At 42.0% G+C, this 22,175-nt stretch overlaps 1 pseudogene; it reads left to right on the top strand.

The window, feature by feature from the left end:
• Positions 1-7,174: 7,174 nt before the first annotated feature.
• LOC103784861 (Y-box-binding protein 1-like) lies at positions 7,175-9,051 on the top strand (annotated as a pseudogene).
• Positions 9,052-22,175: the final 13,124 nt, after the last annotated feature.

Genomic DNA, 22,175 nt, shown 5'->3' on the forward strand with positions numbered 1-22,175 from the left:
CTCACTGCCTCTCTTGGTTCATGCCTCATTTCTGGCAGCAGGTGGCCATCACCTTCTCCAAATCAAGAACCAAAATCATGGTTCTCATGTTAGGCTTTATGTGTTTTTTTCATTAAGCAACTTCTCCTTTACTGCTTTGGGTTGGGGAGAAATCAGTTATGTGAATTTTCCTCTTGTTTGAATTATGTAGAAACCAGGAATTTACTCCAATTGTGAGTAGAAAGAACACAGTACTTTGTGTCAGAGATCCAGATTTAAATCACAGTCCTGTCACTTACCAGCTGTGTGACTTTGGGCAGCTTATTTTATTCTCTGGGCCTCAGTTTTCCCATCTGTAAAATAATTGGAGAGAGACTAAAACGATGCACGTGCAGACACTGTAGTCCACTGTAATCATACCTCTTCTCCTTCTCCATCCACCAAGGAAAGTTCTGTCTTGTTTTCCTTGGGCTCTCCTTCTTCTACCCCACCACCCCACCCCTCATCCCAGCATGTAAAGGATGGTTCTGTCTTCACTAGATTTTTTCCCCAGGTCTGTTACGTAAATCAAAGTAATTTTTTTAATATTTCAACTTATATGGGAAAGACATAGAGCTACTAGGTTGCAGGGAAAAGAAGAAAGAAGGAAGAAGGAGGAGAAGGAGAAGGAGGAGGAGGAGGAAGGAGAAGGGGAAGAGGAAGGACAAGGAAAAGGAGAAGAAGAAGAAAATGAAGAGCTGGGAGCAGTGGCTTATGCCTGTAATCCCAGCACTTTGGGAGGCTGAGGCAGGCAGATCACCTGAGGTCAGGAGTTCGAGACCAACCTGGCCAACATGGTGAAATCCCATCTCTACTAAAAACACAAAAATTAGGTGGGCGTGATGGCGGTCACCTGTAATCTCAGCTACTCGGGAGGCTGAGGCAGGAGAATGACTTGAACCTGAGAGGCAGAGGTTGCAGTAAGCCGAGATAGTGCCACTGCACTCCAGGCTGGGTGACAGAGCGAATTCCATCTCAAAAAAAAAAAAAAAAAAAAAGTTAGAGGAAACTGAAACAGGAATGTTTATTTTTTAAAACCAAGCTAGCTTGAAAGATTTGGGCTATGAGTTTGGACTGGGGAAAGAGAAGCTGCATGTGAGACAGGTGACTGGATGAATGGATGGTTGATAGATAGATGAGAGACAGATAGAACAAATAAGAAGGGAAGAGGAGGAGAAAGGAAAGAGAAGATAAAAGAAGAAAGAGGAGTTTATGTAATGATATACTGTCTTTCAGTCCTTTTTTAAGAGACGGAAGTAAAAGTTCAAATTATTTTGCAGTGCCAGATTGCCATTTATCAGCACACAATGGTGCCTAGAAGAGGCCACTGAGTAACGCTAGTTTTGTATAGGCCACAGAGGAATAATCCTTTTAGCTCTCACAGAGATAGAGAAGGTCCAATGAGATCATAGATACAAAATTATAATTGTTTTATTAAGTTTTTTTTTGGCTTTCCAGTTGAATCTGAGCTCAGATCAGTTACCCAATGTTGTGAACACCAAATAGCTTGGGTAACAGGGAAACTGTAGAATCATAGTCTTTGCTTAGGTCTTTGAGGAAGGTACAAGTGTCACTTTACACATCTTTCAATCAGCCAAGCCCTACTGCGTTGGTTTTGATCATGGGATCTCTCTTAGCCTGCGTCCCACTGTAAGGCCAACCTCTGCCTTTTCTCTTCCTCTCCCACTAGACTGAACATTTTAAGAAAGGGATGCTGCTGCTCATCTCTGTGCACCCCCACCTAGCAGGAATCTAAAACATGTTAGGCAAATAAATTTGGGATATTATGAGTCATTAACAGATGTTCTCTGTGTCTGCCTCTGTCTCTGTCTCTGTCTCACTCTTACTCTCTCTCTCACACAAACACACATATACCCAATGGCTTGAACTTATATACAAACCTGGGGGGAAAGGGAAGAGGGGCAGCTCCCTAAGCTGCATGAGAAAACCTGGAGTTGATTAAGTTTCTGCCATCAGGAGGATTAAGTGCCCAAGAAACGGTTTAATTAAAATTATAGAAAAAGATGGCCAGGTGCAGTGGCTCACGCCTGTAATCCCAGCACTTTGGGAGGCTAAGGCAGGTGGATCACAAGGTTAGGAGTTTGAGACCAGCCTGGCCAATATGGTGAAACCCCACCTCTACTAAAAATACAAAAATTAGCCAGGCGTGGTGGCATGCGCCTGTAGTCCCAGCTACTCAGGAGGATGAGGCAGGAGAATCGCTTGAACCCGGGAGGCAGAGATTGCAGTGAGCTGAAACAGTGCCACTGCACTCCAGCCTAGGTGACAGAGTGAGACTCCATCTAGAAAGAGAGAGAGAGACAGAGAGAGAGAGAGAAAGAGAGAGAGAAAGAGAGAGAGAAAGAAAGAAAGGAAAGAAAGAAAGAAAGAAAGAAAAAAAAACTAATTTTGTTTTACAGATCTGAATTTTGAGCCCCAAAATTCATACTCACTACAAGTGTTTGTTGAATGAATGAATGAATGAATGTGGGGGGTAGGGAGGTTCTGCTGCAGCAAGCTCTTGGTGGAGCAGTCTTGGCTGCTCTCCAAGGAAAGTGGTAATTACCAAAAAGAGCATCTGCTTTTTAGTCCTTTCTTGGCCACTTATTATCTGTGGTTCCTTGAGTAGGTTACAAATTTCTTTGAACTTCAGTTTTCTGGCTTGTAAAGTGGGGATAATGATACCTGTCCTGCCCTCCTTACAATGTTATCATGAGGATCAAGTGAGATAACATATATGAAGATACTTTATATGAGATTATAATAAGGGCATGGGAATCACTCCTATCTTGTGGTCCAAGAAGCAAGAGAAAAGTGAATGAACTCAAGGATCAGAGTTCCATGGTACCCCTCTTGTCAATCAAACTGTTTTTCTAGAACTGGCAAGGAATAGCAACTAAGTTTTCCCTGGAACCACATCAGTCCTAACTGGTGGATATCAATGATCGCATTCTCAACATCAGCAAAGAACATTTCATCAGGAAGAAATTCTCGGGGCATGAAACAGATTTATTTTCATTGTGAAATTGTCTGCCTGCTATGTGACAACAAGCTAAGCTCTGGGTGACTATTCCTGTAAAACACGTCCTGTGCTTAGCGCTGCTATTATGGGGTGAACAGACACAGCAAAGAATCAATTAAAACTCTGACACATTAAATGGAGCTCCAAGACCTGTTTCACAGGTTTCCAGAAAGGAAAATAATCATGTTACATTATACTTTGGAAGCCGATTGAGGCAAGATTTCTGAGACAAGTTCTGAGGTTTCCAAGACAGACTTTAGCTTTTCTAAATCATTTTTTAAGTGCTATGTAAAGGATTACAGCATTCAATTCTCCAGTAGTCCAACAGCATCATGGTGGAGCAAGAGGGATTATCCTGTGGGCATCCTCCGGAAAACTGTAAGTTCCTTTCAAAAACTGCATTTAAAGAAATGATGAAAATATTGCAGTGCTTACATTTATGCCCATTTTGAAGTGAAAGCCAACATTAAGGAAGGAAAATCGGAAGCATATTAAAACTGTAATTCCTTTCTATGTTATAACAGGGCTCTAATACAAAAAGAGGCAGCCATTGCATAGGAACTCCCTTTTAGGAGAAATTTCGGAATTTTAGGAAGTCTCACAAAAAGTGAATGAGAAGGCTAATGGTAGAATATGAATAATGTTTGTGGTTATCATGGCTTAAACTACACTTCTATGACAGCAAGTGGGAACGTTAATGATAAGAACAACATGGTTTTGGCTCATTCAGACATCTGTGTAAACCATCTCTCAGTCTCATGGCCTGAATAACTTCTCTCAACCTGAACAAATAGAAGATTTTGAAGTTTGGGCAGTATATTTTCAGAAGTGCTGCCTACAAATGAGCTTCAGTGGAAATAAGGAATTGAACTGGACCAAAGGAAGTCAAGTGTCAGCAATGATCATTGTTGAGGGACCAATAAGGCTTGCCAACACAATTGGCGTGTCAGGAAGTGATCTGGAGGACTCAGCTAAGCCCCAATCTTTCAGATTAATTCAGAAGTAAAGAACTAGAAAGAAAAGACAATGTGACAGTAGAATGTAGATGTCATAATTTCAAGCCATTTCACCAGGAGAGAGAGAGTCAGGCAGACAGAGAGAAAGAAAAGGAAACCCGGAATGGATGGACAAGACTCAACCTGCCCACTCACATGTTCAGCTTTGGTTTAGAGCCGGACATTTTCAGAGGAAATGCTCTCATGGTGCAGGAATCCGTTCAGCTAGGAAAATAAAAATGTTTGACAATTCTATTCAAGTAATATGCCCTACATCTTTTCTTTTTAAGCGTAAGAAGTTGAGGAGGGGGTTGGAAACTCCCTTTTTAGCCAAGGGTACTAGTCACTATAATTTTTTAGAAAGACTTTGGTTCTTTTCTTGTTTAAGTTGCTATGTAAATCCTTAAGGACCCCTCTATTACTTGGAAAAATACTTTTTGCACAATAATGTGTACTAGTGTTTGTTAATGCTTTCTTAATCTTTTTAGAACAGAGGCTTTGTAGGCTATTGATGGAGGCTCAGAAAATGCCAGGACCTTGGAGTCTTGGAGTCCTGCCAAGGTCCTTGGGGCTACAGAGAGGGAGCCAGGTCCATGCCCTGCCCTGCACCCTTCCCTTCCCTCAAATGCACACTCCAACCACACTGGGCTTTCATTTGCGACTTCATATTGGGGGGGGTGGGGGAAAGGGAGGGGCAGGGAATATTTCCACAACTTAAAGCAAACAAAAAAATTGAATATCACTAAAATATTCAATCTTCTCATTGACAGAGGGGAATTTAACTTCCCAGAGACTTACAATAAGTTCATCAAAGGCAAGGCAGCAAGAGAAGCCAGGTCTAAGGGGAACTAGTTCTACCATACCTTCTTCCTTTCCTTTTGTTCAAAGGAGTTGGCAGGGTCTCTTCTGCCTTACCTACCCCTACCCCCACTTAACTCTTCTCATATTCAAAGCCTTACATACACCATATCTTCCCTAAGGATAAAGCTGTGTGTAATCCATCCAATCCCACAAACATTTATTGAGCACCTTTGTGCAGCCCTGTGCCACGTATTGGAGATTCACAGATGGCACAGTCCTTGCCCTTGGATACATATACAGCCTTTTATAATTAAAGGCATCGTATCATTGCGCTGTGACAAAAATTGTCTTGAATGTACTCTATTATTGTAACACAAGAGAAAGGAGGGGAAATGGTTTGATGGTTCTTCAAAATGTGAAACAGAATTACTGTGTGACCCAGCAACTCCATTTGTAGGTATATACCCAAAAGGATTGAAGATCGGTATACATGGATATGCATACACCATTCACAACAGCTAAAAGGTAGAAACAACCCAATGTCCATGAATGGATGAATGGATAAACAAGTTGTGTGATATATCAATACAACAGAATATTACTCAGCCATAAAAAGGAATGAAATTCTGATAAATGTGACCATGTGGATGAACCTTGAAAATATTATGTTAAGTGAAAGAAGCCAGACAAAAGGTCAAATATTATTATTATTCCATTTATATGAAATATCCAGAATAGGCAAATCCATAGAGACAGAAAGCAGATTGGTGTTTGCCAGGGGCTAAGGGAGTAGAGAATGGGGAGTGACTGCTTCATGGTACAGGGTTTCCTTTTGGGGTGGTGAAAATGCTCTGCAACTAGACAGTAGTGACGGTTGCACAACATTGTAAATGTACTAAATGTCACAAATTTTCTGTTTAAGTGGTTAATTCTATGTTATTGAATTTCACCTTAATTTTAAAAAGAGAAAGAAAGAAAAAGAGGAAGTAGAGGGCTCTAAAGAGAATGTATGTCCAGGTGCAGTGGTTCACACCTGTAGTCTCAGCACTCTGAGAGGCCGAAGCAAGCAGATCACTTGAGGCCAGGAGTTCAAGATCAGCCTGGCCAACGTGGTGAAACCCCATCTCTAGTAAAAATCCAAAAATTAGCTGGGCATGGTGGCACGCACCTATAGTCCCAGCTACTCAGAAGGCTAAGGCACCAGAATCACTTGAACCTGGAGGCGGAGGCTGCAATGAGCTGAGATCACGCAATTACACTCCAGCCTGGGCGACAGAGAGAAACTCTGTCTCAAAAAAAGAAAAAAAAAAGAGGATGTGTAAAAGCCAGAAGATAAGCTTATCAGATCAACTGAAGATCAGCTCTTGCAAGCCTGGAATGTCTTTGGACTTTATTTATCCTGGGAGAAGTGGGAGAGCTAGTAAGGATTTTTAAGCAGGAACATAACTGGATCAGGTCTATATTTTACACTGAAATTTTTGAGTGGAGGCTGACAACAGCAGGGAGGTTCCTGGACCCATGGAAACGATATGTGGAGTCTGCCGGCCAGTGAATGATCATAAAGAACGTACCAGAATATGAAATACCTGTCTGATCATGTTTCAGTTAAGTCGTTGTAATGATCTTTCACAAAATTCAAACTCGGGAATATTAACTGAGATGAGAAATACGAACCACAATTCTTTTCAAACTGATTTTTTAAATACCATAAGCCCATCTTTTCGCACATCCTACCAGCTCTGGCATCCCACAGAGCTTTTAAAGTAAAATTAACCCACTTCATCTTCCTCCAAAGATTACTCATAAAGACCTGTCTTTGAACAAATACTTTACCAAGGAAGTAAGCCTGCTTTTTATTAGAGCAAAATGCAATCCAGAAATAGGTTTAGAAAAAGAGCTATGACCCACGATTAATACAATTATTTTTCTTAGTCTCAATTTTAGTCACTTTAGCATGTCCAAAACTACTGCACACTAACTTTTTTTTCTTTTTTTTCTTTTCTTTTCTTTTCTTTTTTTTTTTTTTTGAGACGGAGTCTCGCTCTTGTCTTCCGGGCTGGAGTGCAATGGCGTCATCTTGGCTCACTGCAACCTCGGCCTCCCGGGTTCAAGCGATTCTCTTGCCTCAGCCTCCCGAGTAGCTGGGATTACAGGCGCAAGCTACGACGCCCAGGTAATTTTTTTTTCTTTTTCTTTTTCTTTTTCTTTTTTTTTTTTTTTTTTTTTGTATTTTTAGTAGAGACGGGGTTTCACCATGTTAGTCAGGCTGGTCTCGAACTCCTGACCTCAGGCGATTCGCCCGCCTCGGCCTCCCAAAGTGCTGGGATTACAGGCGTGAGCCACCACGCCCGGCCACACTAACTTTTTAAGAGAGCCAAGAGTTCGATCGGTAGCGGGAGCGGAGAGCGGACCCCAGAGAGCCCTGAGCAGCCCCACCACCACCGCTGGCCTAGCTACCATCACACCCCGGGAGGAGCCGCAGCTGCCGCAGCCGGCCCCAGTCACCATCACCACAACCTTGAGCAGCGAGGCCGAGACCCAGCAGCCGCCCGCCGCTTGCCGCTCGCCGCCCCCCGCCCTCAGCGCCGGTGACACCACGCCCGGCACTACGGGCAGCGGCACAGGAAACGGTGGACCGGGAGGCTTCACATCAGCAGCACCTGCCGGCGGGGACAAGAAGGTCATCGCAACGAAGGTTTTGGGAACAGTAAAATGGTTCAACTTAAGGAACGGATATGGTTTCATCAACAGGAATGACATCAAGGAACATACATTTGTACCCCAGACTGCCAAAAAGAAGAATAACCCCAGGAGGTACCTTCGCAGTGTAGAAATGGAGAGACTGTGGAGTTTGATGTGGTTGAAGGAGAAAAGGGTGCAGAGGCAGCACATGTTATAGGTCCTGGTGGTGTTCCAGTTCAAGGCAGTAAATATGCAGCAGACCGTAACCCTTATAGATGCTATCCACGTCGTAGGGGTCCTCCACCCAATTACCAGCAAAATTACCAGAATAGCGAGAGTGGGGGAAAGAACAAGGGATGGGAGCGTGCTCCCGAAGGCCAGGCTCAACCACGCCGGCCCTACAGCAGGCGAAGGTTCCCACCTTCCTACACGCGGAGACCCTGTGGGCGTGGACCACAGTATTCCAACCCTCCTGTGCAGGGAGAAGTGATGGAGGGTGCTGACAACCAGGGTGCAGGAAAACAAGGTAGATCAGTGTGGCAGAGTATATATCAGGGATATAGACCACGATTCCGCAGGGGCCCTCCTCGCCAAAGACAGCCTAGAGAGGACGGCAATGAAGAGGATAAAGAAAATCAAGGAGGTGAGACCCAAGGTCAGCAGCCACCTCAACGTCGGTACCACCGCAACTTCAATTACCGACGCAGACACACAGAAAACCCTAAACCGGCCAGGCGCGGTGGCTCACGCCTGTAATCCCAGCACTTTGAGAGGCCGAGGCGGGCGGATCACCTGGGGTCAGGAATTCGAGACCAGCCTGGCCAACATGGCGAAACCCCGTCTCTACAAAAAATACAAAAATGAGCCAGGTATGGTGGTGGGCGCCTGTATGTAGTTACAGCTACTCAGAAGGCTGAGGCAGGAGAATTGCCTGAACCCGGGAAGCGGAGGTTGCAGTGAGCCGAGATCGCGCCATTGCACTCCAGCCTGGGGGACAAGAGCGAGGCTCCGTCTCAAAAAAAAAAAAAAAAAAAAAAAAACCCAGAAAAGAAAACCCTAAACCACAAGGCGGCAAAGAGACAAAAGCAGCCGATCCACCAGCTGAGAATTGAGAATTAGCCCGCTCCCGAGGCTAAGCAGGGCGGGGCTGAGTAAATTCCGACTTATCATCTCTATCATCAACCGATGCAGTCATCCAACAAGAAGAAATATGAAATTCCAGCAATAAGAAATGAACAAAAGATTGGAGCTGAAGACCTTAAGTGCTTGCTTTTTGCCCATTGACCGGATAAATAGAACTATCTGTATTATCTAAGCAGCATGGGGTTTTTATTATTTTCACCTAAAGACGCCTCTTTTTGGTAATAACAAATGAGTTTTGTTTTGTTTTGTTTTTTTTAAAGCCTGTTTTTTTCACAATACGCCTTTAAAGATTTTTAAATTGTTTCCTATCTGGTCAAGTGGAGATGTGTAAGAACTTCATTTTTAATTTGTAATAAAAGTTTACAACTTGATTTTTTCAAAAAGTCAACAAACTGCAAGCACCTGTTAATAAGGTCTTAAATAATAATAGTAATAAAAAGAGCCAATGGGATTACTTTGTACAGAGAATAAAAATCTGAATGAAACCAGAATGAAAATCTAATCTGTTCCATACTTCCTGAAGTAGCAAATTCAATGGAACTGACCAGAACCATTAAGAATCTATCAAATCAAACTTTAAAGGGGATTCAAAATATCTCCATCTTGTAGTTAGTGTATCTGCCAGCCAGCTTCCATTTGTCTTTTGAGAGTGGCCAGATGTACTGACAGAAAGCCCAGGACTGAGGGGTTTTCTGGACTTTCAGTGCTAAGATCGGAACATTTGGGCACCCAGTTTCACTCCCACCAAAATCCCTTCTAAAATTCTTACACATAAGACTCATTCATTTGGAAAGTAAAAATTAACAGCAGAAATGAAGAGGAAAGAGGAAAACTCAGGCATTCTTTGGTATCCATAATGTGGAACGAAATACATTCAAAGAGGTAGAACACATTTCAATTGAGTTCTCATACTCACAACTCCAAACCTGTGTCCCATTACAGTGATGTGGCTTTCAGGCAGAATGCAAGGGATTTTTTTTTTTAACCTCCAAGTCAATCACTTGGCAAATGTCTAGTGAGGTCCTACCATGTGCCAGACTGAGAATCAAGTGTTGGGATCCAGAGATGAAGATGTACCAGCCTAGCCTGGGGAGATGCTCACAGGCTAGAGGCCAAGCAGAGGGGATGTACTGGGTAACCATATCTCACATGATGTAATTAATATAAGTAGAGCTCCCAGCTTCTAGGAGCCTGACCATACATTATCTGATTCTCAAAACTACACCTGAAGGTAGGTGTTATTATCCTCATTTTAAAGATTAAAAATAAAAACAAAACTGAAGCCCAAAGAGGTTACAGAACTTGCCCAAGACCCCCCAGCTAATAGTGGCAGCAAGTGGGTGTAAACCAAGATTTTGAGCAAGAACCAACTGATTCCAACAGTTTTGGCTATTCTGCTATTCCCAGGATGCTTTTGGCGTGATCAGGGTTAATAAGATCAAGGCCATCCAGATTTCTGACGTTAGTCCATCTTGTCTTAGCCCTTCATCAGAGAGCACCCTATCTATACTCTGAGCTGACAGCAAAATTGCCAGGTTTTCAACATTCATGCTATGGTAGGGGCAGAATGGGGGTGGGAAAAGCTAGATATTATTGAGATATAACTAGTGGACAATTGAAAACTGCTGTTAGGGGTTAGATCAAGATGACATCTACAGAAGAAAACTTTGGAGAAAAGCTTCATGACATTGGATTTGGCAATGGTTTCTTGGATAAGACATAAAAGGTACAGGCAACAAAAGCCAAAAGAGACAAATTGGGCTTTGTCAAAGTGAAAAACTTTGATGCATTAAAAGACACTTTCAACAGAGTAAAAAGGCAACTCAGAGAATGGGATAAAATATCTGCAAATCACATATCTGATAAGGCATTAATATCCAGAATTTATAGAGAACCCATAAAACTCAACAACAACAACAAAACAACCCAATTCAAAAATAGGCAAAGTACTAGAATAGACACTTCTCTAAAGAAGATATATCAATAGCCAATAAGGACATGAAAAGTTGCTAAACATTACTAATTACTGGGAAAATGCAAATCAAAACCACAATGAGATATCACTTCACACCCATTAGAATGGATATTATTTGTTTTAAACCCAGAAAATGACATCTTAGGAAAAGGATGTGGAGAAATGAGAACCCCTGTGCACTGCTGGTGGGAATGTAAAATGATGCAGCTGCAATGGAACATAGTATAGCACTCCCTCAAGGAATTAAAAACAGAATTGCCATATGATCCAACAGTTCCACTTTTGGTTATATTCCCAAAAGAATTGAAAGCAGAAAGATATATTGATACAACATGTTCATAGCAGCACCATTCACAATACCCCAAAAATAGAAGCAACCCGAGTGCCTACCAACAGATGAATAAATAACACAATATGGTATATTCATAAATGGAATAGTATTCAGCCTTAAAAAGGAAGGAAATTCTGACACGTGCTTCAACATGGATGAACCTTGAAAACATGCTAAGTTAAATAAGGCAATCACAAAAGGACAAATACGATTCCACTTACGTGAGTGGTCAAGTTCATGGAGACAGAAGATAGAATGGTGGTTGCCAAGGGTTGATGGAAGTGGGGGAATGAGGAAATGTTGTTTAATGGGTACAGAATTTTAGTTTGGGATGATAAAGTTCTGGAGATGGGTAGTGGTTAGTGGTGATGGTGGCACCACAAAATGAGTGAACTCAATGCCATTGGACTATAACTTACAAATAGTTATACTAGTAATGTTATGTTATTAATATTTTGCCACAATAAAATAAGGAAAGATGTGCTAGACATGGTGGCTTGCACCTGTAATCCCAGTGCTTTGGGAGGCTGAGGCAGGAGGAATGCTTGAGGCCAGGAGTTCAAGACCAGCCTGAGCAACATAGTGAGATGCCCGTCTCTACAATAAATAAATAAATAAATAAATAAGAAAAGATGGTATGCAGAGCATATGCATCTAGTAACTTTAAATCCCCACCCCCAACACATTCCATTTCATATGCTTTTAAAAAATCTGTTAGATGATGTGTTGTTGTTTAATAGGTATACAGTTTCAGTTTTGCAAGATGAAAGTTCTGTGGATGGTTATTGGTGATGGTTGCACAACAATGTGAATGCGCTTGACACTATTAAACTGTATACTTAAATGCTTAAAGTGGTAAACTTTATATTACGTGTATTTTGCCAATTAAAAAAAGTTTTAATTCATTAGAAGCCTGGAAAGCAAGAGCAATTGCTAGCAACCCACCAGAAATGATGAGGAGTTTCTGAGTGATAGAGAACAGATAGGAATGGACTGAAGGAGAAACAGGAATAAAGGAGCCTTTGCTGGAAATACTTACAAGAATTCCTGCTATGAAAAAGGATTGAGGAGGAGGAGTGATTTTCCAGGAAATTAACGGGGGCACTCTCTCGGACAGTGGTTCTCAGACTTGAGTGGGCATCAGTATCACCTGAAGGGATGGTTAAAGCACAGATTGCTGTGCCCCAGCCCAGAGTTTCTGATCCAGCTGGTGGTGGAGCCTGAGAATTTGCATTTCTAATAAGTTCCCTGATGGTGCTGATGCAGCTGATTCAGAGACCAAGATTTCAGAACCACTTTGAGAAGCTGCTGGACCTGCAGCCCTTCTCCCTCCTTCATGTGTCATGAGAGACAGAGAGCAGCATCTCTCCCAGGTGGAAGTGCTGAGTATAGATACTGAAGTCCCAGGTTCCTAGAAAAATTCAAGGGGTGGAAGACAAGGAATCCTCACACCAGAGAACAACTACCAACATACAGCCTGTCCTTCCCCCACGATGATGGGAGGCACTTACTTGGACCGTATCTACAACAATGATAAGCTTAACAGAGATTTCTAAAGTCAAAGAAGAGTAGGCAGCCAAGAGTAGCCAAATATTTAAGGAAAGCCAACATCAGAGAAGAGCACCAGTATCAAGAAAGAAAATTAACACACAAGGAAGTAGAATTAAGATGATTAGATATGTACAACTAATACTTTCAGACTCTAGAGGTGCACATATACACACACACAAGGAAGAAGGAGGAGGAGGAGAAGGAAAAGGAAAGGCTGTTATACACACACAGAGATTTGAAATTTTTTAGACATAACATATATATATACATATATATAGAAAAGTGCACCAACATGAACAGCGAAGCTCAGTGAATGTTTGTTTACACTATATATACCCTTGACATGACCATCCTGATCAAGATAAAGAATATATCCAGCCCTCCCAAAGGCTTCTTTCCCAATTAAAAACTGCCAAAGATAAACACTATTTTGGCTTTCCTCACCATTGATCTGTTTTGCCTGTTTTTGAACCTCATATAAGTGAAATCAGAGATCATGTACACTTTCGTGTCTAGCTTCTTTGGCTCATCTATGAGATCGGTCCTCTTCATTGTGCATAGCAGTAGTTTGACCTTCTTCACTGATATGTAGTATTCCATTGATGAACATAACACAGTTTATCTTTTCTCTCTACTGTTAATGGACATTTGCATTGTTTCCAGTTTGGCTCTTTTAAATGATGCAGCCAAGAATGTTCAAATACATGTCTTTTGCTGAACATTAGAACTCATTTGTCTTGGGTATTTGCCACGTGACATTGTTTGGACATAAGATTACTTTTGCTAAACTTGAGTAAATACTGCCCAATAATTGACCAAAATGACTGTATCCACCATTAAAGTATGAGGATCCCAGTTTGTTCTATATCATTGCCAACACTAGATATTATAATGCTTTTAATGACAAGTGATGGGGGAGATATCATGTGCTTTTAAACTGCATTAGCCTAATGCATAATGATGTTGAACACTTTTTCATTTGCTTATTAATTATTTGGATGTCCTCCTCTGTGAAGTAATCTTTACAGTTTTTTGCCTATTTTTTTGAATTAGATGGTATTCCTAATGATTTGTAAGAGTTCTTTATATATTCTGATTATGAGTCCTCTGTCAGATATACGTGTATTGCTAATATCCCTTACCAGTCTGTGGCTTGGCTTTTCACTCTGTTAATTGTGCCTTTTGATGAATGGAAGTTATTCATTTTACTTATCTATTTTTGTTGATATGTAATAGTTGTACATGTTTTAAGGGTACATATGATACTTTCATACCTGCACACAATGTGTTATGATCAAACCAGTGTAATCAGAATATCCATCACCTCAAACATTTATCTTTTATTCCAGTTGGGAACATTACAATTCTTCTAGCTATTCTGAAAAATATACAATAAACTACTGTTAACTATAACTTCCCTACTTACTATCAAATGCTAGAACTTATTCCTTCTATTTAACTATAAGAAGTTATTCATTTTATTTTATTTTTAAATTTTTATTTATTTATTTATTTATTTAGACAGTGTCTCGCTCCGTTATCCAAGCTGGAGTGCAGTGGCACAATCTCTGCTCCCTGCAACCTCCCCGCCCCTGGCTCAAGCAATTCTCATTCTTCAGCCTCCCAAGTAGCCAGGATTACAGGCGTGTACCACCATGCCCGGCTCATTTTTGTATTTTTAGTAGAGACAGGGTTTTGCCATGTTGGCCAGGCTGGTCTTGAACTCCTGGCCTCAAGTTATCCGCCCACCTTGGCCTCCCAAAGTGCTAGGATTATAGGTGTGAGCCACCACACCCAGCCAGAAGTTATTCATTTTAATGAAGTCCAACTTATCAAGTTTTTCTCTCATGACTTATACTTTTTTGTATCCTATTTTTAAATCTTTGCTTATCTCAAAACCATAAGGATATCCTGTTATGTTGCCCTTTAGAATCTTCATTATTTTAGCCCTTTTACGCCTATGATTCATTATGACTTTTTGTGTATGGTATGAAAGATCTAGCTTTCTTTTTTTTTATGGATATCCAATTGACCCAGCACCACTTACTGAAAAGTTGATACTTTCTCCACTGACTTGCTGTAGAATATTTGTCATAAATCCAATGACCATTTATGGCTGGGATTGTTGCTGGACTCTCTATTCTATTTCCTTTGTCTACTTATTTATCCATGTACCAAACTATCTTAATTGCTATAGCTTTATAAGTTCTTATCAGATATTAGAAGTCCTCTGTTCATCTTCTTCTATTGCCTTGGCTCTTCTAGGTCCTTTTCTCTCACATAAATTTTATTTATTTATTTATTTATTTAGACAAGGGCTCACTCTGTCACCTATGCTGGAGTGCAGTGGCATGAATGCAGCCCACTGCAGCCTCAACCTACTGGGCTCAAGGGATCCTCCTGCCTCAGCCTCCCATATAGCTGGGACCACAGGTGTGTGCCACTATGGTCGGCTAATTTTTTGACTTTTTTTGTAGAAATGAGGTCCTACTTTGTTGCCCAGGCTGATCTCAAACTCCGGGGCTCAAGCAATCCTCCCACCTCAGCCCCACAAAGTGTTGGGATTATAGGAATGAGCCACTGCACCCAGCTTCACATATATTTTAAAATAAACTAATCATTTCCACTTTAAAAAAAAAACTTGCTGAAATTTTTATTGAGTTTGCATTAAAACTGCAGATCAATTTAAAGTAAATTAATATCTTATCAATATTGTGTCTTCTAATCCATGAACATGATTTATCCCTCAATTTATTTTAGTCTTCTTTACTTTCTCTCAGCAATGCTTTATGGTTGTCAGTGTACTGGTCTTTGAAATCTTTCATTAGATTTATTCCTAAATATTTTGTGGCTTTTGTTGTTATTGTAAATGGTATTTAAAATATTTTATTTTCTAGTTGTTTATTGCTAGTATGTATAATACACATACAAATGAATTTTGTATATTGACCTTGCATTCAGTTCCTTTGCTAAATTTACTTATCAAATACTTTATAAACTTCACATTTTCTTCATATTAAAACATATAATCTGTAAATAAGTTTTATTTCTTCCTTTTCAAGAGTCATAACTTTTTAAAGCCCAATGAAATATAATGAACAAATAACAAAATTCACCAATTTTAAGTATACAGCTTAAGGAGTTTTGTCAAAGGTATACAGTCATGTAACTACCACAATCAAGCTATAGAAAATTTCTATCTCCCAAAAAGTTCTCCTAGTGCCCTTTTGCAAAAACGACTAGAGAAAAAGTCATCTTGCTAGACCCTTCCTGAACACAGAGGGAAACGCTTGAGTTAATTTGCACGAGGCTGCAGAATATAGGTCAGCTAGGTTCTCCTGAAGAGGGAGAGTAGCAGGCCAAGATTCTCCATGAAGTTGTTTCCCAATCCTGGTTGCACATAAAACCAATGGGAGGACTCTTTTAAAATACCACTCCCTGGGCCCAGCTCTTAGAGAGTCTGATTTACTTCATCTGTGATGGAGCCCTGGCATTGGGTATCTTTTAAAAGCTCCTCAAGATGATCCTCATGTGCACCCAAGGCTGAGAACTATTGGACTTTAGAGGAAGTTAATTTTTGCAGGTGGAGTTAGCTTTTTAAAATGGCAAAAAGTCTGTAACAGCTAGGTGCAGTGGCTCACGCCTGTAATCCTAGCACTTTGGGAGACTGAGGTGGGAGGATCGCTTCAGCTCAGGGATTCAAGACCAGCCTGGGCAACACTGTGAAACACCATTTCTACAAAAACTTTTTTTTTAATTATCTGGGTGTGGTGGTACACATGCCTGTAGTCCCAGCTACTCAGGAGGCTGAAGCAGAAGGATCACTTGAGCCAGAGGGGTCAAGGTTGCAGTGAGCCATGATCATGCCACTGCACCTCAGCCCAGGTGACAAAGTAAGACCCTGTAAAAAATAATAAAAATAAACTGGCCAGGCAAGGTGGCTCACACCTGTAATCCCAGCACTTTGGGAGGCCGAGGTGGGCGGATCACTTAAGGCCACGAGGCCAGGAGTTTGAAACCAGCTTGGACAACACGGCAAAACCCCGTCTCTACTAAAAATACAAAAATTAGCCAGCTGTGGTAGTGCATGCCTGTAGTTCCAGCTACTCGGGAGGCAGAGGTAGGAGGATCACTTGAATCAGGGAGGCAAAGGTTGCAGTGAGCCAAGATCATGCCACTCCACTCCAGACTGGGCGACAGAGCGAGACTCCATCTCAAAAACAAAACAAAACCCAAATCAAAAAACTATATAGCTGTCACAAAAGGAAATTACTTAAAAGGAAAAGAATCCATAACGATCCTATCAGTCTTGCACAGCAAATATTCTCAAGGCTTTGTCCACATGCAGACATATTTTTACACAATTGTATTCATTGTGGCAATGTGACTTAGCTTTTACTTTTGCAGTTACCATTTATTATAAACTTCTTGTTTATATCCCTACACAGGGAGGCAGTTTAGGCTCATGATTCTGAGTGTGGGCTTTGGAGTTAGACAAACCTGGGTTAAAATCTCAGGCATTTCACATGAGTAGTGAGTCTTGAGCCAGCTCCTTAATGTATCTGAACTTCAGAGGCTCCAGCTGTGAGATGGGAATAATAGTACCTCCTTCATAGGTTCATTCTGAGGATGGATGTTTGTAAAGGCACAGCAGCAAAACAACTGGCACTCTTCAGGCTTTCAATGAATGGCAGCTGGGTTGGTTTGTTTGTCTGCTGGTTTTTTTTGAGACAAGGTCCCACTCTGTTTCCCAGGCTGGTGTGCAGTGATGCAATCATAGCTCACTGTAGCCTTGACCTCCTGGGCTCAAGTGATCCTCCCATTTCCATCTCCTGAGCAGCTGGGACCACAGGTGCACATCAGGCCCAGCTAACATTTTTATTTTTTGTAGAAACAAGAGTTTCTTTATATTACCCAAGCTGGTCTTGAACTCCTGGGCTCTAGCAATCCTCCCACCTCAGCCTCCCAAAGTGCCGAGATTACAGGTGTGAGCCACCATGACCAGCAGCAGTTGTTATTGTCATTGGACCAAGTAGTTATCCACTGAAAGGAATGACATCCCAGGGAGGTCACTGCAAACAGACCAAGGGGTTGAAAGAGGAAGGAAAGAATCTCATTCATGCTCAGCAACTGGGACTCAGGGACCCTCAGGAAGAGACTTGCAGAAGGCCGCATACACTATGTGTGTGTTTGTCTGTGCATGTGTGTACACATTTATATAAGCTCTAAAGATCCGGGAGTCTAGGCATGTATGGGGTGAAGTTACCACATTTGAGCATAATTCTGGAAAAGGAGAATTCCAGAGGGTCCCCAGGTCACCTGTTTCAATGGCCACACAACATAGCAACAAGAGCCATAAAGAATGAAATGCAGAGCCCAGTTGAAGACATTCTCTTGTTTTCTCTCCTTGAGTCTTCAAAGGAGTCCTTGGGAAATATGCCTGGAGGGCTGAAACTTATTAGGAGGTCAGACTCTGAAGACGAAAGAAAAGCATTCTTGTACCAGGTGGTATGCGACTATCAAGCCATTTAATCTGACTGTTTAAAAAAATGATATAGGCTGGGCACAGTAGCTCATGCCTGTAATCCCAGCACTTTGGGAGGCCAAGGCAGGCAGACCACAAGGTCAAGAGATGGAGACCATCCTGGCTAACATGGTGAAACCCCATCTCTGCTAAAAATACAAAAAATAAGCCGGGTATGGTGGCACGTGCCTGTAGTCCCAGCTACTCGGGAGGCTGAGGCAGGAGAATCGCTTGAACCTGAGGCGGAGGTTGCTGTGAGCCAAGATCGCACCACTGCACACCAGCCTGGGCGACAAAGCGAGACTCCATCTCATTAAAAAAAAAAAAAAAAAAAAAGATATAAATTTATAGAGAAGCACTATTCCAGGCACTTTAATGAACGTAATTAAATAATTTAATCCTCACAACAATCCTATAAAATAGGTATTGCTATTATCCCCATTTTACAGATAAGGAAACTGAGGCATAGAATAGCTAAGTAAACTTGTCCAAGCTAACACAGTAAATGGTAGAGTCAGAACTGAAAACCCACAGATCATGTTCTTCATCACTATTGCACCCCAAGCAGGTGAAGTGGGACATATTAATTATATTATAATTAAAGTTGAATGGTCTTCATGAAGATACCATGTCATAATTTGCTCAACCATTCCCTTTTGATTTAGTATTTTCCACTTTTAACTTTAATAAACATCTCATGCATGTGGCTTTTCACTTGTGTTGAATTATCTCCTTAGGATGGTTTCCTATGAGTAGCATTCCTTGGTCTGAGGAGATAAATCACTTTATAGTTGTTATTACATGTTGTAGTGTTTTCCAAACAGGCTGCAGTTTACAATGCCACTAGCAGGTACGCGTATATTACTTTCACCACCACCTTGAGCAGTGTGGGTGGAATTCTTTGTATAAATAAATATACATTTATAAAAATATTTGTTTAGTGTAATAGCTACAAGGTTGGCTGCTACAATGTGCAGCATCAGGCGTGCTAGTCAGCTTTTGCCGTGCTTCCAGAAGGTCCTCTTTATTCGAGGCCTCTTTATTCACTGAGTCAGCTCACCTGAATCTTGGCCATCATCCTCCATCGGGCCAGGCCCTGGACTTCCAAACTGTCTGAACTTTGAGAGGTGAGGGGCCCACACTTTTGGCCTTTGGTCTATAGCCTGCACTTAATGCCACAAGACATTGGCTAGGATTTCTTTTCCACTTGACCAGATGGCTTTCCTGCAAGGAACTGTAATGATTTAGAAGCCTAGATAGCTGCCCTCCTGGTCTAGGGTAAGTCCTGAGAGTTTAACATATTCCCAGGTGCGGTTAATGCTGATGGTCTGCCGTCCACACTTTGAGTCACAAGAACCTAAGACACCTTTATTCCTTAGACAAATCAGACAGCAAATAAAGCCCAGAAAGTCCCCATTATAACTCGCTAATTCCAGCTCTGCCACTGACAGGCTCTAGCCTCTCTAAGCCTCTGTAAGCCTCGGTTTCCTCTCTAAGGAGAGGTACCCTCTGTAAGCCTTGGTTTCCTCATCTGTAAAATGAAGGGATAAGACTAGATGCTCCCTGAGTCCCTTCTATGATTTTCATTTCCATCTTGGAATTTGTTAGCCCATTCATATTAGTTCTAACATAATAGTCATTCCACAAATAAAAGGATGAACACAAGCACCCTTGTAAGCACTGGGAGTACCAGGATGAGCAAGCTAGACCTCGTCCTTGCTTTTGTGGAAATTCAAGTCTAGTGGGAAAGACAACTAAATCAGAGTTGGAATATAGTTTGATAAGTATTTTGGTAGAAAAACCTCAGGATGCGAGGAAGCAAATAGAAAACAGATCTCACTCAGACAAGTGGGAATCAGAGAAGGCTTCCCAAAGGGATCATTCCTAAGCTGACACCCCAAGGATGAGAGGTGTGATGCAGGTGAAGTTGGGCAAAGGAAGTGGGACATGTTGCAGGCAGAGGGAACCTTACTGAAACTGGGATGCAATAGTTCCAAACTCAAGGCCGGGCGTGGTGGCTCATGCCTGTAATCCTAGCACTTTGGGAGGCTGAGGCGGGCGGATCACCTAAGTTCGGGAGTTCAAAACCAGCCTGAGCAACATGGTGATACCTCATCTCTACAAAAAATACAAAACCTTAGCTTGGTGTGGGGGTGCGCACCTGTGGTCCCAGTTACTTGGGAGGCTGAGGTGGGAGGATTGCTTGAGCCTGGGAGGTGGAGGTTGCAGTGAGCCATGATTCCACCACTGCACTCCAGCCTGGGCGACAGAGTGAAACCCTGCCTTAAAAAAAAAGTTTTGAATTCAGAACATCCCCCTCTGGCTGCAACTCTTTACCCCAACCTTTCTCCAGATTGCCATCTCTTTTTTTGTTGATTCATTGTTCTCTACATTCCATACACTTGAGTGGAGGGTATACATGTCACACACTCTCCTACAGGGCAGAGAGAGACTATCAGGGTGAGTAATGCCAGGCCTTGTGCTTAAAAAGACATGTCAGCCGGCAATTCCTATACAATGTGATAACTCTAATAACAGGTGGTACTGGGTGTGGGTGTAGAGGGCGTGTGTGCAAGTGCACTCAGGAAAAAGCACTTAGGAAAATAATTGAAATTGTGTGGGCAGGATCAACAGGACTTTCGAGTCTTTGCTAGGATGGAAGAGGACTGGCTTTTGCTTAGTGACATTGTGGCCTTCTGTGGACGCACTTTGTGGCTCACCATCCCCTTACCTTAACGTACGTGAATTTAACAAACCAGGCCACGGACAGTGCTATAACTGAACAGTAGAGGGCGCAAAGAGACTGTGTGCTTGACACAAACTGTCCCACATACTTGCCAATCCAAAAGGAAACACTGTCAAGAAGGCTCTGAAAGGAAGATGAGGAAACAGTTGAAGCCCAGAGAGGGAAAGGATCACACAGCTGATCCCAAGCACAGCAAGCATGTTCTGCTAGGCGCCTGCAGTTTACTCTGTCATGCTGTCAATTTTCCAAACTCTCAATTCATATACTTCAGGATGCTCCTAGAAGCACTATTCTTTTTTCCTTTCCATTTCTTTCTTTCTTTATTTTTATTTGGGGAGGTAGGGGAGCCATGATGTAGAGGCATATTTCTGTTTATAAATCTCTTACAAATACAGTACAGTACAACACTGAGCTGTGTGCTGTCTTTCTTCCTAATCTGAAATTGGAGTCAAGTTCCCTGGGGAAAATGCAATGGTGCAGAGCATGGGCTCTAGATAAATCTAGGTAAGTTTTGCCTCTTCTTGGTATGATCTTGGAGGCATTTCTTTTTTTTTTTCTTTTTTTTTTTTTTTTTTTTGAGACAGAGTCTCGCTGTATTACCCAGGCTGGAGTGCAGTAGCACCATCTCGGCTCACTGCAAGCTCCACCTCCTGGGTTCATGCCATTCTCCTGCCTCAGCCTCCTGAGTAGCTGCGACTACAGGCACCCACCACCACGCCTGGCTAATTTTTTGTATTTTTAGTAGAGACAGGGTTTCACTGTGTTAGCCAGGATGGTCTCGATCTCCTGACCTCGTGAACCTTACCAACTCGGCCTCCCAAAGTGCTGGGATTACAGGCGTGAGCCAGCGCGCCCTTGGATGCATTTCTTAATCATCTCAAGGCTCTGGATCTTAATCTGTCAAACTGGGCATTGTTCACACATATACCTCACAAGGCTGTCAGGGTTAAGTGCGTTGATGCAAATGTGCTCTTAACAGTTCCTGGCAAGGAGCGCTTGCTCCATCAAAGTGTCCTCTTATTCTCAATCTCCTGGCTGAACAGCACTGGTCAGCCTCCCTGCACGGGTCAGCCTCCCTGCACTATGAGGAGTCCAGCCCTTGCAGTCAGCAAGTTTGTTTGGCTTCAAGTCCCAATGCTACCATGTCATTTATAGGCTGTGTGATCTTGAGGAAGTTCCTTCTCTGCCCTGGGCCACAGTTTCCTCATTCTTCAAACATGGCTGATAAGGTCACTGGTATTACTACTGATGCTCCTCGACCTATGATACAGTTACATCCCAGCGAACCCATCATAAGTTGAAAATGTACTAAGTCAAAAATACATTTAATACACCTAACCTACTGAACATCATAGCTTAGCCCTGTCTCCCTTAAACATGCTTGAAA

The sequence above is a fragment of the Pan paniscus genome, chromosome 11, assembly GCF_029289425.2.
Source record: "Pan paniscus chromosome 11, NHGRI_mPanPan1-v2.0_pri, whole genome shotgun sequence".
Lineage (NCBI taxonomy): Eukaryota > Metazoa > Chordata > Mammalia > Primates > Hominidae > Pan > Pan paniscus.